Source organism: Cynara cardunculus (assembly GCF_001531365.2).
Source record: "Cynara cardunculus var. scolymus isolate 2C chromosome LG 7, CcrdV1, whole genome shotgun sequence".
NCBI classification, from domain to species: Eukaryota; Viridiplantae; Streptophyta; class Magnoliopsida; order Asterales; family Asteraceae; genus Cynara; species Cynara cardunculus.
The window spans coordinates 10,817,148-10,828,574 of NC_037534.1; positions in this window are offsets into that span (position 1 = coordinate 10,817,148).

Below are 11,427 nucleotides of genomic sequence, written 5' to 3' on the forward strand. Positions count from 1 at the left end.
GAGTCTACGGTGAGGCGGGGATGAATTTACGGTCACGTCACCAACAAACTTTTTTTATATAAACCAAACCATTTAAGACATCAAATTAAATTAAAAGCAGTAAAAATAGAATCCGCATATGATTCCCCTTTTCGAATAAATATTCCACTAATTTGTATTTTGTTGCGTTTTGGGTCCTTATTTTTGACGGCGTTTAACTTCGATCTGTTAACTTAAGGGTATTTTAGTCATTTTACTATGTTTTTATCCTTGATTTTTTTTGTCTTTTTTTCATATTTAAGTATACATTATGTGTATACAATATACACATGGTGACACAGGCATGTAGATACCGCCCACCTCCTCTTTCCTCTCACAGCCTTCTTTCGGCCACCAGTGAATTAGTGAGCAATCATCCGCTCTCCTAACATCGTAAGACTTTCCCAATCGCTCCACACAACACGAGGCCAAACCTACACCTCATGACGGTTGAATGCCTGTGAAATTGGATCATCTTCCTTTAACACGTGGCTGGAAAAAAAAGCAATGCACCGAAAATGATCAAAAACTTGGAAAATTTTGGATTCAATAGGAGGGGTGGTTGTTTAGCACCAACAGGGGTCACATAAGGCTTATTGTTTGGATGATTTATAATCTAGTAAACATGTTTACGGGTTAATATTCACTGAAAATTATGGAAAATGGAAACTATGAGGGGAGTGAAAGGGAGATGAAGAGGTTTGCAAGGGCATGTTGTATGTATTTTTTCTGGGTCTCCAAGAGTGTGCGTGTGCGTGATTTACGGGTCTGCAAAAGAGCGTGTGCTAGTGTTTTTTGGGTCTACATGGATGTGTATATGTTTTCCGGGTTTGCAATAGTAGATGTGTGTGTGTGGGTCACAAGGACCTTGAGGTAGGATGAAAATGATGGGTAGGGGAAGAAAGGGGTGAGGATAAGATACGTGGAAGGTTCCAATCAAGAATCTTTTTTTCAATTTCTTAAAAAAAATAAGGTAAAGAGGTCAATTAATCGAATTGTCTTTGTATTAACAGATTGGAGTTAACTTTGTTAGGGATATGGACCTAGAACGAAACGGAATGCAAACCATAGAGACGCTCAAGGTGCTTATTTTGAAAGAGGGTCCATATCTAGATTATGGGCAAACCACAGGGATCTACTGTGTAATTTACTCAGTTAAAAATGAAGAAAAATAAGAGTATATTACAAATAGAGTCCCTGTGGTTATATGAAAGTTATAGATTAGATCCCTTAAAATTATTTTTTATGGATCAAGCATATGTGAGTAGTGATGGCCAAAATGGCCCGACCCGGCCCAGGACCGCCGGAGAACCGGGACCGGTAATGACCGGTTTATAGGACCGAAATTTGGGAGCAGTTATGGATTTGGGGTGTTTCGTAGGACCGGGACCGACCGAGACCGGTTATGGGATCAGTTATGGATCGGCCCGACCCGATTTTTAAAAAAATGTAGCTATTTTTTTTAAATGTAGCCTTTTTTTTTTGCCCTTTTTTTGTATTTTTTTTTCTTTTTAAACACTATATATAGGTGTCTTGGTTGAGGGATTTACATACCAAGTTCTCGATTCGTAAAAAACGCAAAAAAAAAAAACGTTTACAATTATCGGTTTATCGCTATATTTTGTAAGACAATGCAGTTTTAATTATAATAAAAAAACATTTTTAAAGTGTATTTGAATGACCCAATTGCAAATTTTATAATGTATTAAAAAATATATCATTAAAAAAATAAAAATAAAAAAATTATTTTTTATTGACCGGGAACCGGGACCGGCGGCCCACAACCGGTTACAATAAAGCTTGATCGGGCTCAATTTTTCGATCGGGACCGGTTATGGCCGGTTATAAGAAATCTTGGGACCGGTTTTTGGCCATCACTATGTGAGTTTATTATGGCTATCAATCGAGTCTCTACCCTTAAGTGAGGGGTAATTTCATCTTTTTACCTATTTTTTAAATATAACAAAAACATTTGTAACATCCTACTATATGTGGTTTTATTATTGTATGGATCAGGTCCATAATCGTTAAGTCAAGGGTAATTTCGTCCTTTTACCTAGTCTTTAAATAGAACAAAAGGCAGTTGTAAATTTATATTTGGTTGGTATGAAGTTAGGAACTTAAGTAGTTAGAGACGTTTGTGGAATCTCGTCTTATATTGGTTTTTAGTACGTATTACAAGCGTCTTATTTTACAATTGTGTTAGTTGACATCTAAGTTATTTGACAAGCAGAAAAAGTCCAAAAAGTCGTGAATTATTGAAGTTATGTTTTGAAGATATAACAGTTAAAACTATTGAATTTGTTATGTTTTAAAGACATAACAGTTACACAAAAAAACCATGCGAAACCATTTGATTTCGTTTAAAAGATATGAGAACTAAGCAAAAACCGTGTGAAACTATTGGATTTGCTTTAAAGAGGTAAGAGTTACTGAAAAACCATTCATAACGAATTTATTTGGTTTAACGATGTAACGTTTACCATCTCATTAGAAACCAATCATGTGATGCTCGAATATATATTGTGGCAAGGCATGAAAATCTACTACCGACCTAAGTATTGAGGGATTCTAGACCGCTGAAACATTTGTAATATATCAACGAAGTTCTGAGTCGTTATATTGTTCATATTTCTGGGTGTTCGGGTCAACTTTTATGGCAATGTCGGTTTCATAGGTCCCTAGATTCAAACTATAGGTAATCAAGCAAACGTCACTCTAAGAGACCAAACTCTATGCACCACACGTGCGATAGAAATCGACCACAAAAACTTAATTTTTTTGACTGATTTGAGTACATTTTAAAACCATTTTTGAATCTAATTACATGTATGAAGTCATAATCTAGTTTCTATCGATCTGAAGCATGTTATTTGATCAAATCGATGGTTTAGAGTTGGACTTCCGACAACCACCGTTGTCATGATGATCGGTCAAGAACGTGTTACATAGATCGTAAAGTTTTCGAAATTCATTGCATAATAATTCTATATATTTTACGTCAAAAAAAAGAAACAAAAAACATGATGACTTTTTAAACCAAGTTTGAGTTAAAATATGAAATCAATGGAGATTTGCAACTAAAACTGAACCGGTTAAAACCAGGGTTACGTCAAAGTCTGTTATGACATGATATATGAAATAGGACCACAAAATTTTCTAGGGCCCAACATCCCAATTATACATTTTCAAGTTTCACGCAAAGACAAAATGCGCGAAATAACACTCTACTTTTATAAATTTCCTTATTATACCATTGCACCTTTGAGTTTTTCTTATTACAACAATGTATTTTAAATTTATTCTTTATTAAGACATTGTACTTTAAAAAATTTACTCATGATAACATTGGGTAACCTGTTACCCTTTAAATCGGTTTCTCTCGTTGACGTGTCATACTTAAAATGACGTGGAAGACAGTTAGAATAAGTTTACATGTCACTAAAAAAAATCTTATTTCAAAAAAGACGTTTACAAACAAAAATCATTCTCTCGCTCCGAGATCAACTCTAAACCCTGGTCTCCCTCATCATCCCTCATCGTCGTGTCCCTCCTCGTCTCTCATCTAATCGAAGTTGTGGTTATTTTGTAAGAATGTATTCAATTTTTTATGTTATATATGAGGTTTTTTAATTGAGATTTGAGAGTGTGGAGTTTTTTCAATTAGGTTACATGTGATAGATACAAGGTTTAATAACGTAAGATATAATGGTGCTATTCATATATGTATCTATACTATATTATAAAACATTTGACAAAAACTATTAAAACCCATTTTTTATGCATGAAATACTGTTTATTGATGCATATTACTTAAAATTCAAGATTATAAGTAAATTATGCGTATATACAATTTATTAAAGCTTCATGTTTGAATTCATGTAACTAACTGCAGATAAACATAATAAAATAAAAAATAAACATGTCACTTTAAATATAAAAAATCTAAAATATAATTAAGATAATATTAAGTTTAATAAAATACGTAGTTATTATCTTTATAAAAATTATATTATTAAACCAAAAATAAGAAAATGAATTAAAGAAATACACAAAAAAGGAGAAACTTTAAATAGTTAGTTTGGTACTAATATCAATTAAAAAAACGAAACATTAAAATCGAGATGTATATCGCTGGATTGTATGAATACCCTTATAATATATATATATATATATATATATATATATATGGGTGTAATGAAATTAGAACTAATTAGTTTGTGGTAACCGTAAGGTCCAATCTCAACACATCAATAGATAAATTAAGAAATTTATAATTTTTGGTAATTTTAAATTAAAATTTTAATGCAAGAATATTTTAAGTATTTTCTTTTCTCTCTCCGTCCCCCGGCCTCCGACCACCATCCTCTAGTGATACCACAATGGATATCACACTGAGATCGTTTGTGTGGTCAATCGGAGATGTAACACAGTGGTATCACAATGCATATTATGTGTTTAGGTATCACACTGTGTCTTTTTGTTTAACAAAGTCAATATTTTTAGGTATCACAGTGGTATCACCGGAGGACGGTGGCTGGAGGTCGGATGATGGGGGACGGAGAGAGAAGAGAAGAGAGAAAATACCTAAAATGTCCTTGCATTAAAATTTTAATTCAAAATTACCAAAATTATAAATTTCCTAATTTATCTATTAATTTGTGGTTGAGATTGGATATCACGGTTACCACAAACTAGTCATTCTCTTTTGAATGAGCCCTATAATATATATATATATACATTAATGAGATGTACCAAAAAAATCCACGGTTCCTAATTGAATAAGTAACAAAGCTACCGTGCCATCCACTGCTACTAAATCACCGCCTGTAAAATCCAATTTTTTTAAATATATAAATAATATTATATGAGCCTTTAAATATTTTTTATTAAATTTATTTAACGTGTTAAAATATTTATGTGATTAATTGAATGAAATAATTATCAAAATCTTTAAATTAGAAATGACCAAAATTAAAATAGAATGTTGATTAGGGGTAAAAAGTGTAAGTCTTATTAAAATAGCAAGAGCAGGGGGGTGGTGGTAAATATCAGAAAGTTCAGGGGGGCGAATGTCATTTTTTTCAAAAATGAGGGACCTGTTTTGCAAACAGGACATGTCTGTTTGAAGAAAACGACCCCTCAGCCAAAAACTCGCGATTTGATCCACTTTCGTCAACTAATAAGCCAAAACTCTTGCATATAAATATAGAACACTGCTTAGGATCATTTTGTTCAAAAAGCTTAGAAAATGAGCAAATATTGAAATAGAAATATGAGTTTGTGATAACTATATTTTCTTGGTTAAAAATTAAAACTAAGAAGCTCTTTATCTCCATCATTTTGTGAATAAATGTGTTTACTTAACCTATGCTCTATTTTGTAGAGTCCAGCCCAAAAAGAAAAGCAAAAGCCCAAGTTTTGGCCTATCTTTTGTGTACTTCATCAAGCACCAAAGAGAGCCCATATCCTCTCCATTTTTTGATCGACCAGAAGCAGTTTTCAAGGAGGGAGGCAGACGACAACAGTTCGTGGGATCGAGTAAGCGAAGACAGCAACACGTCGTGGGTGTTCGAAGGGGAGAAGACGTAGGTTCGATTGGAGAAGAGAGGGACGTGAGCGAAGAGAGGAAGGAGGTCGTCTGGGTTCGATTGGAGAGGCAAGAGGWGATCGATCAATTGGGCGAGGACCACAATTTTTCTCATCAATCTTCCGTGATTCTTCTGGGAAATCCTAAAATCTTTAGAATCAGTAACCTAGTTTAGCCATGTGTTACTAATTTATTCATTCCATCATTGATTTAATTAGGTTTTGACTTGTTATTTCTTTGAGATTTCATTGTAAACATATTTGAACAAACATATTTGCTTGATTTCTTAACTTAATGTTAATCATATTTGGGTTTTCAATTAGTTTAGCTAATTGATTGAAATTCTTTTATGGAATGGTTAGTCAAAATTCTTAGATACGTAATCGTCTTAGAATTTTGATAGAGTAAGGCTAGTATTCATTTGGTTTCGATAAGGTTCCCGGATTGAATATTTGAAATCTCGTGATTTAAGCCTCGATAAGCCGAGCTTATGAGCTTATGGCTTTAAATTGGTACTTTTTTTAGTCCGGTAGAGCTAATCGCACCTATGAGTTTAAGAGTTTTTTTAAACTTGTATTTGTGGTTAAGGGTTGATTGGAGAGCTTATTTTAATCAACGATTATCTATGGAAAATTTGGGTCGTTAGAGCTTGTTAACGATTAAAACCAATTCGGGTTTGTCCTTTCCGTTTACATTTTTGGAATCGATGATAGGCACTAACATCTTAACCGGTATTGAATCAATGTTGGGTCTTTAATCAATTGTTTTAATTTATATTTTATCGCATGTTTAGAGTAATTAATCAAATCCAACACCCCCCTGGTAATTATTAGTTTTTACGTTTTCATCGTGTACTTGATTCGCTAGTTGTACAATGTTAGACCGAGTCTCTGTGGTTTCGACCCGACTTACACTACTATTGTTTTGGTTGTAACTAGTCGTTAGTTGGAGTTTATTATTTGGTGGACTCGACATCCAACAGTTTGAAGTTCGGGTTGGAAATCTCGGTTTTTCATCTATTTTGTGTGAGATTCTTAACTAAATTTCATGATTTTTATGTCTATAGCTTCGTTTTTAAGTACTATTTCAAACCCAAATAGCCTCATGTCTCATATTTGTGTTTAAGTGGTTCGATTTTTATGTTTTAAAATTGTTAAAACAAACTTTAAATGAGTAAATGGAACTCATTCTTGATGAAAATTCGTGTTCTTTATGTAAAAGTGTTGGTAAAAATATTACCAAGCGTTTGATGCAAAAAGAACGACAAAAAAGATTAAGAAATGAACCATTTTCGAGTTTAAAACTCTAAAAATAATGCAACCATGGCTGCTGGTGCGACCGGGTCGGGAACCGGGTCGGATGGCTGGTTATGAAAAATCTTGGGACCGGCCCGATCCGGGACCGGTTTTTGGCCATCACTATATGAGTTTATTATGGTTATCGATCGAGTCTCTACCCTTAAGTGAGGGGTAATTTCATCTTTTTTACCTATTTTTTTAAATATAACAAAAACATTTGTGACATGCTACTATATGTGGTTTTATTATTGTATGGATCGGGTCCATAATCGTTAAGTCAGGGGTAATTTCGTCCTTTTACCTAACCTTTAAATAGAACAAAAGGCAGTTGTAAATTTATATTTGGTTGGTATGACGTTAGGAACTTAAGTAGTTAGAGACGTTTGTGGAATCTCGTCTTATATTGGTTTTTAGTACGTATTACAAGCGTCTTATTTTACAATTGTATTAGTTGACATCTAAGTTATTTGACGAGTAGAAAAAGTCCAAAAAGTCGTGAATTATTGAAGTTATGTTTTAAAGATATAACAATTAAAACTATTGAATTTGTTATGATTTAAAGACATAACAGTTACACAAAAAAACCATCCGAAACCATTTGATTTCGTTTAAAAGATATGAGAACTACCCAAAAACCGTGTGAAACTATTAGATTTGCTTTAAAGAGGTAAGAGTCACTGAAAAACCATTCAAAACTAATTTATTTGGTTTAAAGATGTAACGTTTACCATCTCATTAGAAACCAATCATGTGATGCTCGAATATACATTGTGGCAAGGTATGAAAATCTACTACCGACCTAAGTATTGAGGGATTCTAGACCGCTGAAACATTTGTAATATATCAACGAAGTTCTGAGTCGTATATTGTTGATATTTCTGGGTGTTTGGGTCAACTTTTATGGCAATGTCGGTTTCATAGGTCCCTAGATTCAAACTATAGGTAATCAAGCAAACGTCACTCTAAGAGACCAAACTCTACGCACCACACGTGCGATAGAAATCGACCACAAAAATTTAAATTTTCTGACTGATTTGAGTACATTTTAAAACCATTTTTGAATCTAATTACATGTATGAAGTCATAATCTAGTTTCTATTGATCTGAAGCATGTTATTTGATCAAATCGATGATTTAGAGTTGAACTTCCGACAACCACCGTTGTCATGATGATCGGTCAAGAACGTGTTACATAGATCGTAAAGTTTTCGAAACTCATTGCATAATAATTCTATATATTTTATGTCAAGAAAAAAGAAACAAAAAACATGATGACTTTTAAACCAAGTTTGAGTTAAAATATGAAATCAATGGTGATTTGCAACTAAAACTGAACCGGTTAAAACCAGGGTTACGTTGAAGTGTGTTATGACATGATATATGAAACAGGACAACAAAATTTTCTAGGGCCCAACAACCCAATTATACATTTTCAAGTTTCATGCAAAGACAAAATGCGCGAAATAATAGTCTACTTTATAAGTTTCCTTATTATACCATTGTACCTTTGAGTTTTTCTTATTACAATAATGTATTTTAAATTTATTCTTTATTAAGACATTGTACAATAATGTAGGCACAAGTAATGGGTCGTGAGCCGACTGCTACTGATGTGTTTGAGCGCACTCACTGCACGAACACAACCCTTTGTCTTTGTGTTTTCACATCGAGAATTATTTGCAGATGAAGAGATGTCAAATGGGCTTTTTACTCCCCCAAAAATTCGGAAGTTCGATCAAGATTCGTCCGACCTGTCTACCGATCATCCTCAGTTCAGTTACCCCAAAGCTGCTAGGTATCATGTAAGTTTTCTAAAACCATTACTTTGGTTAATAGATACGTTTGGTATGTTTAAGGTAATATATTTTAATAAATATAGTGATGCTATTAGTTTGGGCTGCCATTGTTGGGCAGACGTTAGGCTAAGTAAATAGGTTGAGAATGTGACTTCGAACATTAGTATTATTAGAATGCTTAGTTGTTAAATATAGGCATTTTTTATGTTTGATTTACAGTCGTTATACTGCTGAAATATCTACATACATAACCTCATCCATTTTTGTTTTGGTGAACCACATGAGCGATTTCAATCGCTTAGGGGTAAGTCACAATCTAGTACCGACAGCCCTCCCCCTGATGAGGCATCTCTTTGGGAGCAAAGTGTCGGAGGACGGATGAAAGGTCGAATATTTAGTTTCGGGACCACCCAGGATCCCGCTTATGCTATGACGGGTAGATGTAGCAGTAGCAGGTCATCATACGATTCAAGAGCGGAGGTATGTTGATTATATTGTTATAAACTTTCTCATCACTAAAATTGCGAACAAATCACTGATTTTGTCGAATATTGAATATTTACAGGTAACGGAGTTGAGAGAGAAGTTGGCAAGGGTAGAAGAGGAACTGGAGACCGAACGGAAGAATAGGGCAGATTTGGAGGCCGAACAGGCCAGACAAGCTGCTGCATTAGCCCAACATGCCGCATTATCGGAGCATTTTGCTGCGTTTATGCGTCAGTCAGGATACGTTTTCTCACACCCCCACCTCCCTATAGTTAGATTGTATGTATTTGAAGATTAAATTGTATGAATTGAATATTTTAAATTGTATGAATCCATATTTTAAATCGTATGAATTGGTTAGTTAAAATTTGTTCACAATTTTGGTTTGTTATATTATTATTTTCAGATTTTTTTATAAATAAATACAGGAATTATGCAATTTCAAAAAAAATATTTTTTTAAATTTATACAAATTAGAGACGGATTAGCGAAGGAAAATCCCTCGCTGAAAGTCTTTGAAAATTCCCTCGCAAATCCGTCGCTGAAGGTTCCGTCGCAGATCCGTCGCTGAAAGATCCGTCGCAGATCCGTCGCTAAATACTTCCCTCGCTGATCCGTCGCTGAAAGTATCCCTCGTAAATCCGTCGCTGATCCGTTGCTGATAGCATTACCTACGACCATTTGACCGACGGAGTATCAACAACGAATTGCCCTTTTAGCGACGGAATTTTCCCTCGCTGATACTCTGCATTTTTGTAGTGATTTCATCCATAAAATTTTCGAAATCTGAACAAGTTTCATTAAATTAGTTCCCTTTTTCAATTAAATTAATGCCCTTTTTTCAAATAGAAAATATTTTGTATCCTAATAAATTATGCAACAATTTTATCCATAAAAGTTTTGATATCTGAACACCTTTCATTAAGTTACTGCATCTACCATACCATACAAATTCATAAACATTAAGGGAACAAGATCATCCAAAAAAAATAAAGAATTGAAACAATTTCATCAACAATTCTTGATAAGATCAAACAATAACTGATTTTAAAATTCATTTTTTTATTCAGTATAATCGTGAAAATAAATAAAACATATTTATTGTGAAAAAATAAATTAAGAAAAAGATTTAACTCCTACCATATTAAATGTTTCCTTTCATATGTTTCTAAAATTAATAAAATTTATTACCTTCCAATATTAATAAAAAATCAATAGAAATGACTATTAAACCCTTACTGATTAAAATTAATTACAAAAACTGAATTTTTCTATTAGTCGAAATTGGTTTGCATGGTTTTTAAGAATTGAGCGTTTTCAAAGTAACCCGCCTATATATATATATATATATATATATATATATATATATATAGTTTTAAAAAATAAGTATAAATAAATTAGGGTTAGAAATGTGTACCGAGACATCCGATTTGGATGAGTATTTGAGTATAGAGATAGGATATGAAGTCGGGGCTAGGGTTATGCAGATCAGCATAGGAGACGGAGGCAGTTTGGGATTCCGCTAGTACTTCGACAATCTCCCTCCCGGGGGACTCTCCGGATAATGGAACTTAGACATCTCCTCTAATGTTTGTCTGAGATCTCATAGAGGAAGAGGGTTATGTATGCTTTTTCCCGCCAGACTGAATTAGAAAAATCCCATATTTTGTGGATTTGTCAGGAAAACAGATGATGATAAGAAGTGTTGTGTTTGTGCACTTCAGACTATTTGCAAGATTTCAAAAGTTTGTTTCCTAAAATAGGAATATAACTTAAAGTTGGTTCTATTTTAATGTAATTTAACCTTTGTTTTTGTATTATAGAGAAAATAGAGAATTTTGAAAATACTCTGATATGAACATGAGATCTTAGGTTCCAAATTTGAATAATTTATACTTTTATGTTCTTTATAATGAAACAAAAGTATTATAGAATCTATTCCAACAAAAAACTTACTCAAAATCTTCATTTTATATGTTTTAAACAATCTTTTAGGGTATATGTTAGGCATTATTTGACAAAAATAAGGAAGCTTATTTTCTGAGTACATGTTTGGATGCACATAAACTATCTTATAACCCAACTTATTAAAACGATACTTGGAATAACGTTTTAATAGCTTATTATCACTTTTTTCAATTGTAACCCAAATTAATATTAATTATTATTTATTACTATAAGTTATAAATAAATATTATTAAATATTTATTAATAATTATTTTTTATAATTATCAATTAT